The sequence below is a fragment of the Mesoplodon densirostris genome, chromosome 8 (assembly GCF_025265405.1).
Source record: "Mesoplodon densirostris isolate mMesDen1 chromosome 8, mMesDen1 primary haplotype, whole genome shotgun sequence".
NCBI lineage: Eukaryota > Metazoa > Chordata > Mammalia > Artiodactyla > Ziphiidae > Mesoplodon > Mesoplodon densirostris.
Window position 1 is genome coordinate 69,892,511 of NC_082668.1, and position 17,879 is coordinate 69,910,389.

The following is a 17,879-nucleotide window of genomic DNA, read 5'->3' on the forward strand; positions in this document are numbered from 1 at the left end:
TGTGTGTGGCAGAGGTGTATATTTCAGACTTTTAGCCAGGAAAATGTTCATCCTGTCATTTCCCGTCAGGGGCACAGGGTTTGATTCCCTTTTCTTCCCTAAGATCAAATGATCTGGGGGTGCTGTTTGTAACGATCTGGATGGGGTCCTCCTGGCTGCAGCATTCCCAGCTCCTGTCCTGTCCTGCTTGCGTGATGTTAAGAAGAGACACTGTAGGGGAGACACAAGCACACGTTTAAACGACTGATTAAAAACATTCTTTTCTCCTATTTGCTTCCAAATCGTGACAATTTAACTTCCCCTTGTGATGGAAAAGAGAAGCTTTGAGGTGCCAGATGCCGGAGTCCAGCTGCATCTCTGTTCTCCCATTTGTAAACCGGCCCCATCTGAGGTCTCTTCTAAACTCCCCGGGGAAGCCATGGGCTGGTGGGTTCTGCCCTTGTCTGTGTGCAACGCCTTCCTCTGCTCCCTGTGTTCCAGCAAACAGAGGGTGGGGAAAGGGATTGACATTCTCTGCCTAACCCTTGCCTGCAGTCATTTCTCAGGCGTGATGAACAAATACTGCCTTTGAAGGAAGACATACAAATTTGCCAAAGAAGGGAATGCATTTCTGGGACCTCATAGCTACAGGATTGTATAAATCACTCAACACTAGTAAAATTGAAGTTATGAAAGTAAATAATTTCCATTTGTACCAGAGCTAATTACTCTAAGGAAAACGGTGACAGAAGATGTATTCTGTAACCTCTCAGGCAGCCCTGGAAGTCTGACTCCAAAGACAGAGTTTTCAACATACTCAACTCTAAGATGTTACACGTGGGTAGCTAATACTGATTGAGTTTGTGCTGTCTTCAGACATTATTCTAAGTGATTGTGACATTAACTCACTCCCTTGAGGTCGTTATTGTTTATCATCTCCTTTTACAATGAGGAAACTGAGGCACAGGGCGGTTAAGTGACTTGCCCAATGTTAGCACTAACTCTTAGCACTTGATTCAACATGGAAGGAAACTGAAATGCTGAGAAATAGCCCATGTGTGGCAAAATATTCAGCTCGTCACTCAGCTAAATAGCAATTTCCCCCCTTGCTCTCTGTGCACAAGGAACCATCGCAACCTTTCCTGTGGGAGTGGGTTATAGCTCTTACCTATGAAGCTTGCATGCTAGGGGCAAAGAGAAAGGCTTCCCAGGCCACTTCCTCTTGTCTACTCAAAAACTTGAAATCTGGGATTTCAGAACCTCAAATGGAGTCCTGGGAGATGAGCTGTTTGTCATATTTCAAAGAGCCTACAGGAAATTGCTCATTTAGGGGCAGTAAAACAATGTGAGCTAATGAGTGTATAAAAAGTTTTTTGCATGTGTTTGTCAAATTATATCATGTTAATGTAACAGTTTATTTTGTGTGGGTCAGACACTTTTCATGGCACTTGTGCCTTTTGCTTTTCATCTTAAAAATGGGTAACTAATTATCTTCTACATACAGTTTAGAGAAATTCTTCTAAATGTGGACTCTGGGGTCTGGACCTTAGGGATGAAAAAATTAGCACCTATTGGCCTGCCGTGAGAGAGGGATGTGTTACTAATAGTCAACAATCACAGTATACTCAAATGGATAGAACACCCCTATCCTGCAGGAAGGCAGTGCTTCCTGGCTCTTATCTTCCTTACCTGCATTCTTTTATTTATTTATTTATTTATTTATTTATTTATTTATTTATTTATTATTTTTTATTTTACAAATTTAATCAGTTATACATATACATATGTTCCCATATCCTCTCCCTTTTGCGTCTCCCTCCCACCCTCCCTATCCCACCCCTCCAGGCAGTCACAAAGCACCGAGCTGATCTCCCTGTGCTATGCGGCTGCTTCCCACTAGCTATCTACCTTACGTTTGGTAGTGTATATATGTTCATGCCGCTCTTTCATTTTGTCACAGCTTACCCTTCCCCCTCCCCATATCCTCAAGTCCATGCTCTAGTAGGTCTGTGTCTTTATTCCTGTCTTACTCCTATGTTCTTAATGACATTTTTTTTCTTAAATTCCATATATATGTGTCAGCATACAGTATTTGTCTTTCTCTTTCTGACTTACTTCACTCTGTATGACAGACTCTAGGTCTATCCACCTCATTATAAATAGCTCAATTTCATTTCTTTTTATGGCTGAGTAATATTCCATTGTATATATGTGCCACATCTTCTTTATCCATTCATCCGATGATGGACACTTAGGTTGTTTCCATCTCCGGGCTATTGTGAATAGAGCTGCAATGAACATTTTGGTACATGTCTCTTTTTGAATTATGGTTTTCTCAGGGTATATGCCCAGTAGTGGGATTGCTGGGTCATATGGTAGTTCTATTTGTAGTTTTTTAAGGAACCTCCATACCGTTCTCCATAGTGGCTGTACCAATTCACATTCCCACCAGCAGTGCAAGAGTGTTCCCTTTTTTCCACACCCTCTCCAGCATTTATTGTTTCTAGATTTTTTGATGATGGCCATTCTGACTGGTGTGAGATGATATCTCATTGTAGTTTTGATTTGCATTTCTCTAATGAGTAAAGATGTTGAGCATCCTTGCATGTGTTTGTTGGCAGTCTGTATATCTTCTGTGGAGAAATGTCTATTTAGGTCTTCTGCCCATTTTTGGATTGGGTTGTTTGTTTTTTTGTTATTGAGCTGCATGAGCTGCTTATAAATTTTGGAGATTAATCCTTTGTCAGTTGCTTCATTTGCAAATATTTTCTCCCATTCTGAGGGTTGTCTTCTGGTCTTGTTTATGGTTTCCTTTGCTGTGCAAAAGCTTTGAAGTTTCATTAGGTCCCATGTGTTTATTTTTGTCTTTATTTCCATTTCTCTAGGAGGTGGGTCAAAAAGGATCTTGCTGTGATTTATGTCATAGAGTGTTCTGCCTATGTTTTCCTCTAGGAGTTTGATAGTGTCTGGCCTTACATTTAGGTCTTTAATCCATTTTGAGCTTATTTTTGTGTATGGTGTTAGGGAGTGATCTAATCTCATACTTTTACATGTCCCTTACCTGCATTCTTAATCCACTGTTGTATTGCAGACAGCTGCGACTATGTTCTTACTAAGCTCTCAGGGGCTTTACCAATGGAATTTGCAAAATGTAATTAGGATGGTGAATTGTCTGGGACTCCCATCCCTACCACCAAAAGATACATTTCAAAGCCAAATAAAAATGCTATTTTATATCATCTACTCTTTGGATTTTCCAAGCCCCTGGTCCATTTAGAGAGAACTGTTGAGCTTTAGCAATATAGTAGGTCCTTAACCATAAACTATAGAGCCAATCAAGCTCTTTTAACTTTTGAATAAGTTATGCATTCATACGGATCAAAAATCAAAACAATGAAATGAGGTATATTCTGAGAAGTCTCCTTCCCACTTCTGTCCCCTTATAGTGTATTATTTACCCCTGTCCCTCCACCTACAGGTCATCACTTTTATTAGTTTCCTGTATATTGTTCCTGAGTGTATTTATGCATATAAGTAAATACATACAGTATTTTTTCCTTCCTTAATACCAAAAAAGACATGATATTCATATATTTATAGCTATCTCCATTTATATATAATATATATATATATAAATATGTATATATAATATACATATGTATATTTTATATATGTATATTATATATATATATATGTCCTAGGACTTTTTTCACAGCAGAATATAGGGAGCATCCTCATTTTTTGGGGTTTTTTTTGGCCTTGACACACAGCATGTGGGATCTTAGTTCCCTGACCAGGGGAACCCGTGCCCCGTGCAGTGGAAATGCGGAGTCTTAACCGCTGGACCTCCAGGGAAATTCCGTTTTTTTAATGGCTGCATCAGATTCCGTTGTGTATACGTAGGTGTGTATATATATATGTGTACACACACACACACACACACACACTCTTTTGATGGACACTTGGGTTTTTTCCAATCATTTGCTATTGTAAACAGTGCTGCAGTGACTGTCATGGCAATATATTATTTTGCATGAAAGCAGACCATCTGTAGAAAAAATTCCCAGAAGTGAGATTTTGGGTCAAGGGTAAATACATTTGAAATTTTAATAATGTTACCAAATTGCTCTTTGGAGTCACATTCCCACCAGCAAGATATGAAAATGACTGATTTCCCATGGCCTCTTCAAAAGAATACTAGAAAACATTTTTATCTATCAGACTAGTCAAAATCTGGAATTTATGAAGTGTACTTTTAATTTACATTTCTCCTATTTGAAAAGATGCTCAACTTTTCTCATGTTGTTTAAAGGCCATTTTGTTCATTTTTCTATGAAATGTCTATTAATGTTCTTTGCTACTTTTTCTGTTGGGTTACTAATAATTTTCTTACCAATTTTTAGTAGCTCTTTCCATATTAGCGAGATTATCCATTGTTTTGTCTGTGACATGAGTTGAAAATATTTCCCCCAGGTTATTTGGTTATTTTTACTTTGCTTATAATTTTTTTCTTTTTGGCATACAGAAGTTATTGTTGTTTGATGTAATTGAATTAATCAAACTTTAATTTTATACTTTCTGGGTTTTTAATCATAGTCAGAATGGCCTTTCCCCACTCCCAGGAAGTCACTCATATTTTCTTTTTTTTTTTTCCTTTTTTAAAAAAATTTATTTTGTTGAAGTATAGTTGATTTACAATGTTGTGTTAATTTCTGCTGTACAGCAAAGTGATTCAGTTATACATATATATACATTCTTTTCCATTATGGGTTTATCACAGGATGTTGAATATAGTTCCCTGTGCTATACAGTAGGACCTTGTTGTTTTTTTGTTTTAATTTCATTTTTGGCTGCGTTGGGTCTTTGTTGCTGCACACGGGCTTTCTCTAGTTGCGGCGAGCGGGGACTACTCTTCATTGTGGTGCACGGGCTTCTCATTGTGGTGGCTTCTCTTGTTGCGGAGCACGGGCTCTAGGCGTGCAGGCTTCATTAGCTGTGGCTTACGGGCTCTAGAGCACAGGCTCAGTAGTTGTGGCACAGGGGAATTTTGTTGTATTTTTAAGGACCCATTTTATTACAGAAAATTTCCAGCGTACACAAATTAGAAAATAGTATAATAAACCCCAACTACACATCATCCAGCTTCAACAATTAGGGGTATTTTGCCAATCTTGTTTTATCTTATCCTCCCATCCATTTTGAGAATATTTAAAGCAAACCCCAGACATTATATTTTCTTTATAAGTATATCAATATATATCAATAACATGTAAGAACTTTTTAGAACATAAATTCTATAACATTATTATACCAATAATTCCTTAAGATTATCCAGTACTATTCTGTGTTCACATTTTCTTTTCTGGAACTTTTATGGCTTTGTTTTCTATGTGTACAGTATGAGGTGTGTACCAACCTTATTTTTTTTCCTGGCTACCCAGTTGTCCCAACTCAGCTTCTTAAAGTGTATTCTTACCTTACTGGTTTGAGATGCCACCTTTACCGTATAACAAATTCCCATGTGTACTTGAGTGTATTTCCAGACCTTTTATTGTTCCGTTTGTCTGTCTCCTCAAATGTTACTGTTAATACTGTTTTAATTACTGTGGCATTAGAGAATGTTTTAATGTCTTTCAGGACTAGTCATTCCCAATTTATGCTATTTAAGAATGGCAGAAAATTATAGTTTAGAGTCCAGCCTCGTCAGATATGGTCTGGTGATTTAGAAATCAACAAGGAGTGGGAGTAGAATGTGTGAGCATAAATGTGGTCCCTAAGGAAAGTAAGAGTAATAACACTATAGGAAAGTAAATAGTAATAACATAAAAGCTTGAAACCTGGGGCAGATCCTCATCTGGAGGTGGGAGGAGAAAGCAGAACCAGCAAAGGAAAAAGGACATAGTGTTGGTGGTTGAAGCGTGCTTCTCCCTTGGAAGTAGCCAATCCTGGTTCTCTTTGGCAAAGTCAGAAAGGCCTACGGTAGAGAAAGTTGCAGCGTTGGCTGTGTACCTGCCCTAGGGAACCGATCAGAGACGCCAAGCATGCTGCAGAGCCGAGAGGGCCCGGATGAAGTGTGTGGAGGCGGCTGTGCCATCACTGTGCTCTGGGCAGTTCACAGGCCTGGGCAGCCAATAACCCTGAACTCCAGGGCTGCCTGGGTGCCGGCTTGTGCCTCTGAAGGTGCGAGAGTGAACCTTACCAGGCCTTTCCCAGGCAAAGGATGAAGCTGTATTATTCTGAGCCCTCTTTCCAGGAGACAGTATTAGTTCTAGCTAACAAGATACCTTTACTGGAAAAGGTGTGAGAGAGGACTTCTGGTACGAGTTATCGTGGGAGAGACATCTAAAGTATTTAGCAGGGGCAAATCATAATACCTTTTATCCTTCTGAAATGCATGTATCTGCTGGACTCTGTCTGCGCCTTCACAAAAGCCCAGAGAATGATAAGGTGGTCAAAGCACGGGGGAAAAGGCCTGGATCCGGAGCGGGTGGAGACTGAACGGGGATGACTACAGAATGACTTCATCCCCGGCAGACACCCTTAATAACCCGTGGCACAGCTCCTAACCTCCTCATCCCCAATTTCCTCCTTATAACCTGCAGGTGAACACAGCTGCTTACCTCACAGGGATGTGGGGAAGATTAATTAGTTTCACATGGGAAAGTTCTTTGCTGCTGAGTCATGTGGTGTAGTGAGCGTGCTAATTTGAGGCTGCACAGCCAGGAGTTGCCTGCTGCCCAAACGCAGGCACCAAAGGGTAAATGGAAATTGGTCATCATCAGAGTCAGGGGAGTGGACTTTGCAGACTGAATGAATGGGTGAAGTCAGCCTTGTTCGGGCATAGTCAACGATTCCTCACTCAGTGTCTACCCTGTGCAAGTGGTAACAGGCAGCCATGACGGGGGCAGGAGGAGTGATGGCCCTGAGGTGCAGGCATTGCTGGGGCAGCTGTTAGCCACAGTGGAAGACCATAGCCTAGAACTGTGACTCTCGGGACGAGAAGTCATCTTTGCCATCAAGGATGTGAGCTGGGCGTCAGTTGTAGTCGGCTCCACATTCTGGCAGGGTGATCAGCGCTCCCTCAGTCCCCTCACTTTCCAGATGCCAACCGTACCAAATCCCTAAGCTAGTCTTCTCTTTTAAGTGTTTGCAGTGAAAAGAATCTTTGTGTTCATTAACAAAAGGGGAAGAGAAAAGAGACCCCTCTTTTGGCCTCTTTGTCTTCTGGTGTTGCATGCTGCTGCTTTACAGAGTACATTCAAGGTGTGTTTTATTTTAAGCACAAGGTAAAAGGGACTATTTTAGGCATTATCACAGAACACTTTCTCTGACAATAAGGAGTTTTATGGTCTGGAAATTGGTACAGAATATGGATGAGATCTCAATGTACATTTCAAGCTGAACTCTTTCTTTTTTTTTTTTTCTTTCAGGTGTCCTTGAGTGAGGGTAGCAGGGAGTGAAAGAGGAGGAGAAAAGAAAATTAAGAAAGGTGAGTATGAGTAAATTTGGAAGGTGAAGTAAAGGGCTTCTCTGGGCAAATGAGGCTGCTAAGACCATTATCCCAATAGGAAGGTTTGGGACTGTGGAAGGTGAGAGGTAACCAGAGAATAATCAGAGGCAGTTCAGGAAAAGGTCCTTAATTTAAGTGACAAGCCCATTGTCATGTAAAAATAGTGTTGTTTCTTGAAATACAAGAGTTTAAGAAAGGAGAATAAGGCAAAACACCATTGTGTTAATATGAAATTCTGGTTTTCAGTGAATTTATTTTTATTTTATTTAAAAAATTATACAATTTTTAATGCTTACTTTGCATTTATAGTTATTACAAAATATTGGCTATATTTCCTGTGTTGTACAATACATCCTTGAGCCTATTTTATTTATTTATTTATTAAAAATTTACCATTTTATTAATTTTTTTTTAAATTAATTTATTTTTTGGCTGCGTGGGGTCTTCATTGCTGCATGTGGGCTTTCTCTAGTTGCAGCGAGCAGGGGCTACTCTTCGTATGCAGGTTTCTCATTGTGGTGGCTTCTCTGTTGCAGAGCATGGTCTCTAGGCACACGAGCTTTAGTAGTTGTGGCACCTGGGCTCAGTAGTTGTGGCTCATGGGCTCTAGAGCACAGGCTCAGTAGTTGTGGTACATGGGCTTAGTTGCTCTGTGGCATGTGGGATCTTCCCGGGCCAGGTCTTAAACCCATGTCCCCTGCATTGGCAGGCAGATTCTTAACCACTGCACCACCAGGGAAGTCTCTTGAGCCTATTTTAAACACAATAGTTTGTACCTCCCACTCGTCCACCCCTATATTGCCCCTCCCATCCAACCCCCACTGGTAACCACTAGTTTGTTCTCTACATCTGTGAGTCTGCTTCTTTTTTGTTACATTCACTAGTTTATTTTTTAGACTCCACATATAAGTGATATCATGCAGTATTGCTTTCTTTTTCTGACATATTTCACTTAGCATGATGCCCTCCAAGTCCATCCATGTTGCTAAAAATGGCAAAATTTCATTCTTTTTTATGGCTGAGTAGCATTCCATTGTATATCTGTACCACTTTTTCTTTATCTGTTCATCTGCTGATGGACACTTAGATTGCTTCCATATCTTGGCAATTATAAATAATGCTGATGTGAACATTGGAGTGTGTGCATCTTATTGAATTAGTGTTTTTGTTTTTTTCTGATATATACCCAGGAGTGGAATTGTGGGTCATATGGTAGCTCTATTTTTAGCTTTTGAGAAACCTTCATACTCTTTTCCACAGTGGCTGCACCAATTTACACTCCCACCAACAGTGTACAAGGGTTCCTTTTTCTCCACATCCTTGCCAGCATTTGTTATTTGTGTTCTTATTGATAGTCATTTTGACAGGTGTGAGATGACATCTAATTGTGGTTTTTGTATGCATTTCTCTAATAATTAGCAATGTGGAGCTTCTTTTCATGTGCCTATTGGCCATCTGCATGTCCTCTTTGGAAAAATGTCAAGTTCTTCTCATTTTTTAATCGGGTTATTTTTTGATGTTGAGTTCTATGAGCTATTTATATATGTTGGATATTAATCGCTTATCAGTCATATCATTTGCAAAATTTTCTCCCATTCAATATGTTGTCTTTTCATTTTGTCAGTTGTTCCTTTGCAGTGCAAAATCTTTTAAGTTTAATTAGGTTCCATTTGTTTATTTTTGCTTTTATCTCCTTTAATTTAGGAGACAGATCCAAAAAATATTGCTGTGATTTATATCAAAGAATGTTCTGCCTATGTTTTCCTCTAAGAGTTTTATGGTTTTGGTCTTACTTTTAGGTCTTTAATCCAGTTTGAGTTTATTTTTGTATATGGTATGAGGGAATGTTCTAATTTCATTGTTTTACATGTAGCTGTCCAGTTTTCCCAGCACCACTTACTGAAGAAACTGTCTTTTCTCCATTGTATATTTTTGCCACCTTTATCGTAGTTTGACTATAAGTATGTGGGCTTATTTCTGGGTTTTCTATCCTGTTCTGATCTATGTGTCTGTTTTTGTGCCAGTACCACACTGTCTTGATTACTGTAGCTTTGTAGTATAGACTGAAGTCAGGGAGTGTGATTCCTCCAGCTCTGTTCTTCTTTCTCAAGATTGTTTTTGCTATTCAGGGTCTTTTATGTTTCCATACAAATTGTAAATTTTTTTGTTCTAGTTCTGTGAAAAATGCCATTGGTAGTTTGATAGGGATTGCATTGAATCTGTAGATTGCCTTGGGTAGTATGATCATTTTAACAGTGTTGATTCTTCCAATCCAAGAACATAGTATATCTCTCCACCTGTTTGTATCATCTTTAATTTCTTTCATCAGTGTCTTATAGTTTTCCGCATACAGGTCTTTTGTCTCCTTAGGTAGCTTTATTCCTAGGTATTTTATTCTTTTTGTTGCTGTGGTAAATGTGAGTGTTTCCTTAATTTCTCTTTCAGATTTTTCATTATTAGTGCATAGGAATGCAAGAGATTTCTGTGCATTAATTTTGTATCTTGCTACCTTACCAAATTCATTGATTAGCTCTAGTAGTTTTCTGGTAGCATCTTTAGGATTCTCTATGTATAGTATCATGTTATCTGCAAACAGTGACAGCTTTACTTCTTCTTTTCCAATTTGGATTCCTTTTATTTCTTTTTCTTCTCTGATTGCTGTGGCTAAAACTTCCAAAACTATGTTGAATAATAGTGGTGAGATTGGACAACCTTGTCTTGTTCCTGATCTTAGAGGAAATGCTTTCAGTTTTTCACTATTGAGAATGATGTTGGCTGTGGGTTTGTCATATATGGCCTTTATTATGTTGAGGTAAGTTCCCTCTATGCCTACTTTTTGGAGGGTTTTTATCATAAATGGGTGTTGAATTTTGTTAAAAGCTTTTTCTGCATCTATTGAGATGACCATATGGTTTTTCTCCTTCAATTTGTTAATATGGTGTACCACATTGATTGATTTGCATATAATGAAGAATCCTTGCATCCCTGGGATAAGCCCCACTTGATCATGGTGTATGATCCTTTTAATGTGCTGTTGGATTCTGTTTGCTAGTATTTTGTTGAGGATTTTTGCCTCTATTTTCATCAGTGATATTGGCCTGTAGTTTTCTTTTTTTGTGACATCTTTGTCTGGTTTTGGTATCAGGGTGATGGTGGCCTCATAGAATGAGTTTGGGAGTGTTCCCCCCTCTGCTAATTTGATAAGGATTGCATTGAGTCTGTAGAGTGCCTTGGGCAGTATAGTCATATAAACAGTATTTATTCTTCCAATACAAGAACATGGTATATATCTTTCTACCTGTTTGTGTAGTCTTCAATTTATTTCATCAGTGCCTTACAGTTTTCAGAGTACAGGTCTTTTTGGCTCCTTAGGTATATTTATTCCCAGGTATTTTATTCTTTCTGATGCTATGGTAAATGGGATTTTTTCCTTAATTTCCCTTTCGATAGTGATACTTCAATATTAATGTAGAGAAGTGCAGATTTCTATATATTAATTTTGTATCCTGCAACAGTATTGAATTAATTAATGAGCTCCAGTAGTTTTCTGGTAGTGTCTTCAGGATTTTCTATGTAGTGTCATGTCATCTGCAAACAATGACAGTTTTAAGTCTTCCTTTCTAATTTGGTTACTTTGTTTTTCTTCACTGATTCTTGTGGCTAGGACTTACAGAGCTATGTTGAATAAAAGTGGTGAGAGTTGGCATCCTTGTCTTGTTCCTGATCTTAGAGGAAATGCTTTCAGCTTTTCACTGTTGAGTATGATTTTAGCTGTGGGCTTGCCTTTATTATGTTGAGGTAGGTTCCCTCTATGTCCACTTTCTGAAGAGTTTTTACTATAAATGGATGTTGAATTTTACAGCTTTTTCTACATCTTTTGAGATGATCATATGGCTTTTGAAGAACAAATTCTTCAATTTGTTAATGTGGTGTATCACACTAATTGATTTGCGGTTATTGAAAATTCCTTGCATCCCTGGGATAAATCCCACTTGATCATGGTGTATGATCCTTTTAATGCATTGTTGGATTTGGTTTGCTCGTATTTTGTTGAGGATTTTTTGTGTCTATGTTCATCAGTGATACTGGCCTGTAGTTTTTTGGGGGGGAGGTATCTCTTTTTGGTTTTGGTGATGGTGGCCTCATAGAATGAGTTCAGAAGTGTTCCTTCCTCTGCAGTTTTTTGGAATAGTTTCAGAAGGGTAAGCATTAATTCTTCTCTAAATGTTTGGTGAAATTCAGTTGTGAAGTCATCTGGTCCTGGACTTTTGTTTGTTGAGGTTTTTAAATTACGGATTCAATTTCATTACTGGTAATTGGTCTTTTCATATTTTCTATTCCTGGTTCAGTTTTGGGAGATTGTACCTTTCTAAGAATTTGTCCATTTCTTCTAGGTTGTCCATTTTATTGGTATATAGTAGCCTGTAATAGTCTCTTACGATCTTTTGTATTTCTATGGTGTCAGTTGTAACTTCTCCTTTTTCATTTCTGATTTTATTGATTTGGGCCCTCTTCATTTTTTCTTGATGAGTCTGGCTAAAGTTTTATCAATTTTGTTTATCTTTTCAAAGAACCAGCTCTTAGTTTCATTGATCTTTTCTTCTTTTTTTGGTCTCTATTTCATTGATTTCTGCTCTGATCTTTATGATTTCTTTCCTTCTAATAACTTTGGGTTTTGTTCATTCTTCTTTTTCTAGTTCCTTTAGATGTAAGGTTAGGGTATTTATGAGATTTTTCTTATTCTCTGAGGTATGCTTGTATTGCTATAAACTTCCTTCTTAGAACCTTTTGCTGTGTCCCATGGGTACTTGATTGTTGTGTTTTCATTTTCTTTTGTCTCTAGGTGTTTTTTGATTTCCTTTTTGATTTCTTCAATGATCCATCGGTTGTTTAGTAGCATATTGTTTAACCTCCATGTGTTTGTATTTTCTGCAGTTTTTTTCTTGTAGTTGATTTCTAATCTCATAACATTGTGGTCAAAAAGTTGCGTGATTTGACTTCAGTTTTCTTAAATCTACCAATGCTTGTTTTGTGGCCTAGCATGTGATCTATCCTGGAGAATGTTCAATGTGCTGAAAAGAATGTATATTCTGCTGCTTTCAGATGGAATGCTCTCTATATATCAAGTAATTCCATTTAATCTAATGTGGTTTTTAAGGCCTGTGTTTCCTTACTGATTTTCTATCTCAGTGATCTGTCCATTGATGTGAGTAGAGTGTTAAAGTCCCCTACCGTATTGTATCATTGTTGATTTCTCCTTTTATGTCTGTTAATATTTGCCTTAAATATTTAGGTGCTTCTGTGTTGGGTGCATATATATATTTACAATTGTTATATCTTCTGGGATTGATCCTTTGATCATTATGTAGTGTGTTGCTTTGTCTCTCGTAACAGTCTTTATTTTAAAGTCTATTTTGCCTGATACATGTAATGCTACTCTGGCTTTCTTTGATTTCCATTTGTATGGAATACTTTTTTCCATCCCCTCACTTTCTGTCTATATGTGTCTCTAGATCTGAAGTGAGTCTCTCTAGGCAGCATATATATGAGTCTTGTTTTTGTATCCATTCAGCCACTCTGTCTTTTGGTTGGAGTATTTAACCTGACTACATTTAAGGTAATTATCGATATGTATGTTCTTATTGCCCTTTGTTAATTGTTTTGTATTTGTTTTTATAGGCCTTTTTCCCCCTTTCTTCTTCTTTTATTCTCCTGTGATTTGATGACTATATTTAGTGTTAAGTTGGATTCCTTTTTCTTTCCTGTATGTATATCTATTATGGATTTTTGGTTTGTGGTTATCATGAGGTTTTTGTATAGCAGTCTATATATATATATATATATTGTTTTAAGTTGATGATCTCTTAATTTCAAATGCATTTTTAAAACTCTGCATTTGTACTCTGCAGGCCCTCATGATTACTGGCTGCTGGTTAGCAGGGCCTGGTCACAAGGAGGCTGGCTGCAGAGCCCCAGGGGTCCCAGGGCTAGTTTTGGCTCACCGATGGCCAGAGTCAGGGCCCTGAAGACTCCGGGGCTGTTGGCCACCCACTGGTGGGTGAAGACAGGTCCTGGAGTTAGTGCTGGACCACTGGTAGACAGAGCTGTTTCCTGTAGTCTGGCTGCAGGGCCCAGGGATCTCAGATCTTGTTTCAGATTGTTTGAGGGGTGGTGTTCCTGACACAGTTGGGTATGGGGTCTGTGGTGTCCCGAAGTTTGCATTGGCCTGCTCGTGGACAGGGCTAGGACCTGGGCCCAGCTGTTCCCAGGTTAAGATCTGGCCTGCTGCGAGTAGGAGCCGCAGGCTGTGGGATTGTAGTTTTCTTGCTTCTGATGTCTGCCCCCTGGTGGATGAGGCTGGTCTAGAGGCTTTTGCAGGCTTCCTGGAGAGAAGGGCCAGTGCCTGCCCCCTGTTGGGTGGAGCTGTGTCTTGGCCCTTTGATGGGCAGGGCTGTATCTAGGGTGTTTTTAGAGGCAGCTGTGAGCTCAGGAAATCTTAAGGCAGCCTGTCGTCTGTTGATGGATAGGGGTGTGTCTCTGTCCAGTTAGTTGTTTGGCCTGAGGCATCCCAGTACTGGTGCCTAAAGGCTGTTGGGTGGGGCCAGGTCTTGGTGCGAATGAGCCAAGATGGCAGCTGCCATCAGCAGTGTTCATGGGTAGAATGTTCCCCAGTATGGCTGCCACCATTGTCTATGTCCCCTGGGTGAGCCGCAGCCACCTCTCACCTCTCCAGGAGACTCTCCCAGACAAGCAGGTAGGTCTGTCCCAGGGTCCTATCAAATTACTGCTTTTGCCTTACTGCTTTGTGTAGGCCCTTTAAGAATGAAATCTCTATTCCCTGAGTTCTGTGAGGCTCCTGAAATTAACCCCTTGGCCTTCAAAGCCAAATGCTCTAGGGTATCATCTTCCTGATGCAGGACCCTCCAGGCTGGGGAGCCTGACAGGGGGCCCAGAACTCTCATGCCTGTGGAAGAACCTCTGCAATATAATTCTCCAGTTTGTGGGTTGCCCACCCTGCGGTATGGGATTTGATTATATCTTGAGTCTGCCCTTCCTACTTTTCTTGTTGTGTTTCCTTCTTTATGTCTTTAGTTGGAGAAGATCTTTTCTGGTAGGTTCTAGTCTTTTTTTTTATGGATGGTTGTTCTGCAGATGTTGTTTTGGTGTGCTCATGAGAGGAGGTCAGCTCAGGGTCTTTCTACTCCCCCATCTTGGCCCCTCCCCTCTGTGAATTTTTTATATTTAAATAAACTTATATCTGTGTAAATATGTGTTAGGTTCTATGATGCAGCAAGAGTGCAGCCTTGAATACACTAAAGCTTCTGTGGGCTTCAGTGCTATGTTCATAAAAATATGTGTTCATTTTTCTCAGCTCTTTTATTGAGGTTCAGGAATCTTGCCCCCCACCCTTCTCCTTATTTAATGATGTTCTTCAGTGATGGTAGCAGCAGAAAAAGCTGCATTTTGGTGAGTTTGTGATATTTGCATGGGATTATAGAATATTTCTCAGCTAGATTTTTCTTGTTGATTTTTTTTTTTTTTTTTTTTTTGCGGTACGCGGGCCTCTCACTGCCGCGGCCTCTCCCGTTGCGGAGCACAGGCTTCGGATGTGCCGGCTCAGCGGCCATGGCTCACGGGCCCAGCCACTCCACAGCATGTGGGACCTTCCTGGACCGGGGCACGGACCCGTGTCCCTTGCATCGGCAGGCAGACTCTCAACCACTTGCGCCACCAGGGAAACCCTCTCATTTTCTTTTTAAAGCCTTCAGGCTCACCTTGATTGGTTTGTAGCATAAACCCAGTTGTTGGTTTTTTATGACATAAGAGTAACAACTGTTCTTATACTCTCCTGGTAAAGATGTACTGTTTAGTCATTGCAGCTGTTCGTATAATACCTGCTGTAACAGCAAGTCCTGATGCTTTGGTTCAGTGTGGCTCTTTTCCTGGTGTTTTGAGACTGGATTCAAGGCTTAGGGTCCTGTCAGGAATGAGATGGCATATTCAGACTGGTGTTATTTAAGAGAATGAATAAGGGGCTGTTTACAATGGAGTGGGTTCGATTTAGGGAAGTCAACCTAAACCTAGTCTTCATAGTTGGCAACAGAGAGAAGCCAGTTCTATCCTATAGGCCTAAAGGATAAGACAAGGGGTTACCAGAACCCAGGAGAAGGTAGCTGTGGAGTCAGGGACCTGCTGGGAGCCGAGGGCCACGACGACAGCCTGGCAGGGAGTGAGTCCGAGGGGTACCTTCCCCAGCCTCGCTCTCTGCCCACCCTCTGATCTGCCAGTTTCTGCCACTGGCCAAGCGAAGCTGAAAGCTGGTGGAAAAGGGAGCTGTGTGCCTGGTCTTCATAGCTTGGCTTCCCAGGGCACAGAGCAGGGTGGACAAGGTTGGAGGGTGGGGCTCCAGGAGCAAGAGGTGAAAGCCCAGCAGGGTTCACCTCCTTTCACCCTTTTAGGATAGCTTGGGAAGATGGTGTGGTCGTAGCATATTTAAGGCCTAACCTAGTGTGTATTGAACCCCATGTGAATAGGCCATCGGTGGGCAGAACTTCAGGTGTTGAAAATAGAGTTCTCACAGTCTTCACGTCGTTCACCTAAAATCTAAATGAACAGTGAACACGGAAATGGAAATGGAAATTCTGTTGGTGGAAAAGATGGAAAAGCTTTATTTTTTTTCTTAAAGGTAAGGCCTGCAAGTGTGTGAGTCCTTTAGAGACCTTTAGCCCAGCTCTAAGCAAGGACTGGAGCTGCCGTGCCCACGCCAGTGCTCAGCAAGGAGGGCAGTCTTGTGTCCCCAAATGAACCCCAAGCTTTTTTCAGGGTGGGGACTATTCCGTGGGGTGGAGTAGACACAAAGTTTTCATGAGGGAGAAATATTGAAACTGGGCCTTTAAAGAGCGAGAAATACAAGGTAATGATACATGTGAGAGCACAGAGCCTGTTGCTTTCTCAAGCACGCTTTATGAGAGCTGCCTTTCATTTATGAGCGTAGACAAAGAATATAGATTTACCAGAAAGCAGATAAATGAAAATGCTCCACTGAGGCCTAAATATTGTACCCACATATATTCTAGAGTAGTTTTCTTACAATTTGTCTTCAGAGTTTTACATTCTTCTCTCATATATGCTCAGATAATCATAGTATTTGAGAGCTGAAAATACGTGTATTGAATTTCAGTCTTAAATCTAGCCCGATACAGCGTAGTCTTAATGATATTGGCTGGTATGTTATTCATTGAGGAACCGTAAATCTCTATTTTGAGCTTTTAAATTTATTTAATAATTTGAAAAAGCAGCAATTGGTAGGGACTTATTCCCTCTCCTTTAATTCCCACACCTCTCTGCAAAATAGATATTTAATATCTCTATTTTACTGATAGGAGACTGAACCTCAGAGCTGTAGAGGGATCAGCCAGAAGTAATAGATCCAACTAGTGACAGGATCAGAATTTGCTCCCATGCCTGAGTGCCCCATCCATTCTCCCCCCATTATACTAGGCAGCATTTACACTTGACTTTACCCTTGTGGGACTGTGAACCATTGCTTAAACGTCGTTTTTCATGTTGCAATTAAAACACTATTTAATGCACATAATTTTTCAGTTTCCTCTGGGAATATAAAATTATGCCCATATATATCTTTATATATGTACATTTCCTTCTGCTCCAAGTGGTAATAGTGACAATTTATAGAGCAAGTGACATGCTGTAACTTTGTTATACATGTAGAATGCAGAAATTTTTTATTAGGATTGCTTTTATAAGCTTGTCAGCTTCCAGAGAGTTCTTTGAATAATCTGTTCTGGATTTTGTGACTGTGCAAAAGCCAGTACGATAGTCTTTTGCCATTGCATGTAGTTTATTGTTGGTTTTTAAGTGCCCTTCTGTTTCAGAATGATAGCCATGAACATGTTCTTGTATAATACATTTTTAGATATAGAATCAGGAATAATTTGAGCTAGTGTTATAAACAGTGGCCAGTGACATAAAGCCTCAGCACAGAAGAAGGACAACAGGACGAATGCATAGTAACAGTTCTGCATCCTAAAGCTCTCCCAAATGAAAGATAACCGTGAAGGTGCTGAAAGCATTTGACGTGATTGGTAATACAGTCTCTTAAACAGAGTTCTAGGGATTCTTTATCACCTGGCACATAGTGCTTAAGCAGTTAATTCATTCAATAAGATACATGTATGTGTGTGTATGTGCAGATACATATACATATACACATACACACACATATCCAGATGAACTTGTCATCTAAGATTTCTGCTTTGGTACAGATATTCCATCACATTAGAATATATACAGAGAGATTCAAATGAGAGACACATCTGTGTGTATACACTCTATTTTTATGGTCATTTTTCTACCTCAGCTGAGACTA

The 17,879-nt window shown here is 39.8% G+C and overlaps 1 protein-coding gene across 2 annotated transcripts in view; it reads left to right on the forward strand.

Moving 5' to 3' along the window:
- The first annotated feature begins 7,408 nt into the window (after positions 1–7,408).
- Positions 7,409–17,879, forward strand: part of LYPD6B (LY6/PLAUR domain containing 6B) — a 41,112-nt gene continuing 30,641 nt past the window's right edge. Inside the window, exon 1 of one of the 2 annotated variants that reach the window (XM_060107074.1) lies at positions 7,409–7,468. The gene's annotated coding sequence lies outside the window, so the exon portion shown is untranslated. Of the gene's footprint in view, positions 7,469–14,126; positions 14,244–17,879 lie in introns of those variants that run through there. The other variant, XM_060107073.1, reaches the window with a different exon arrangement.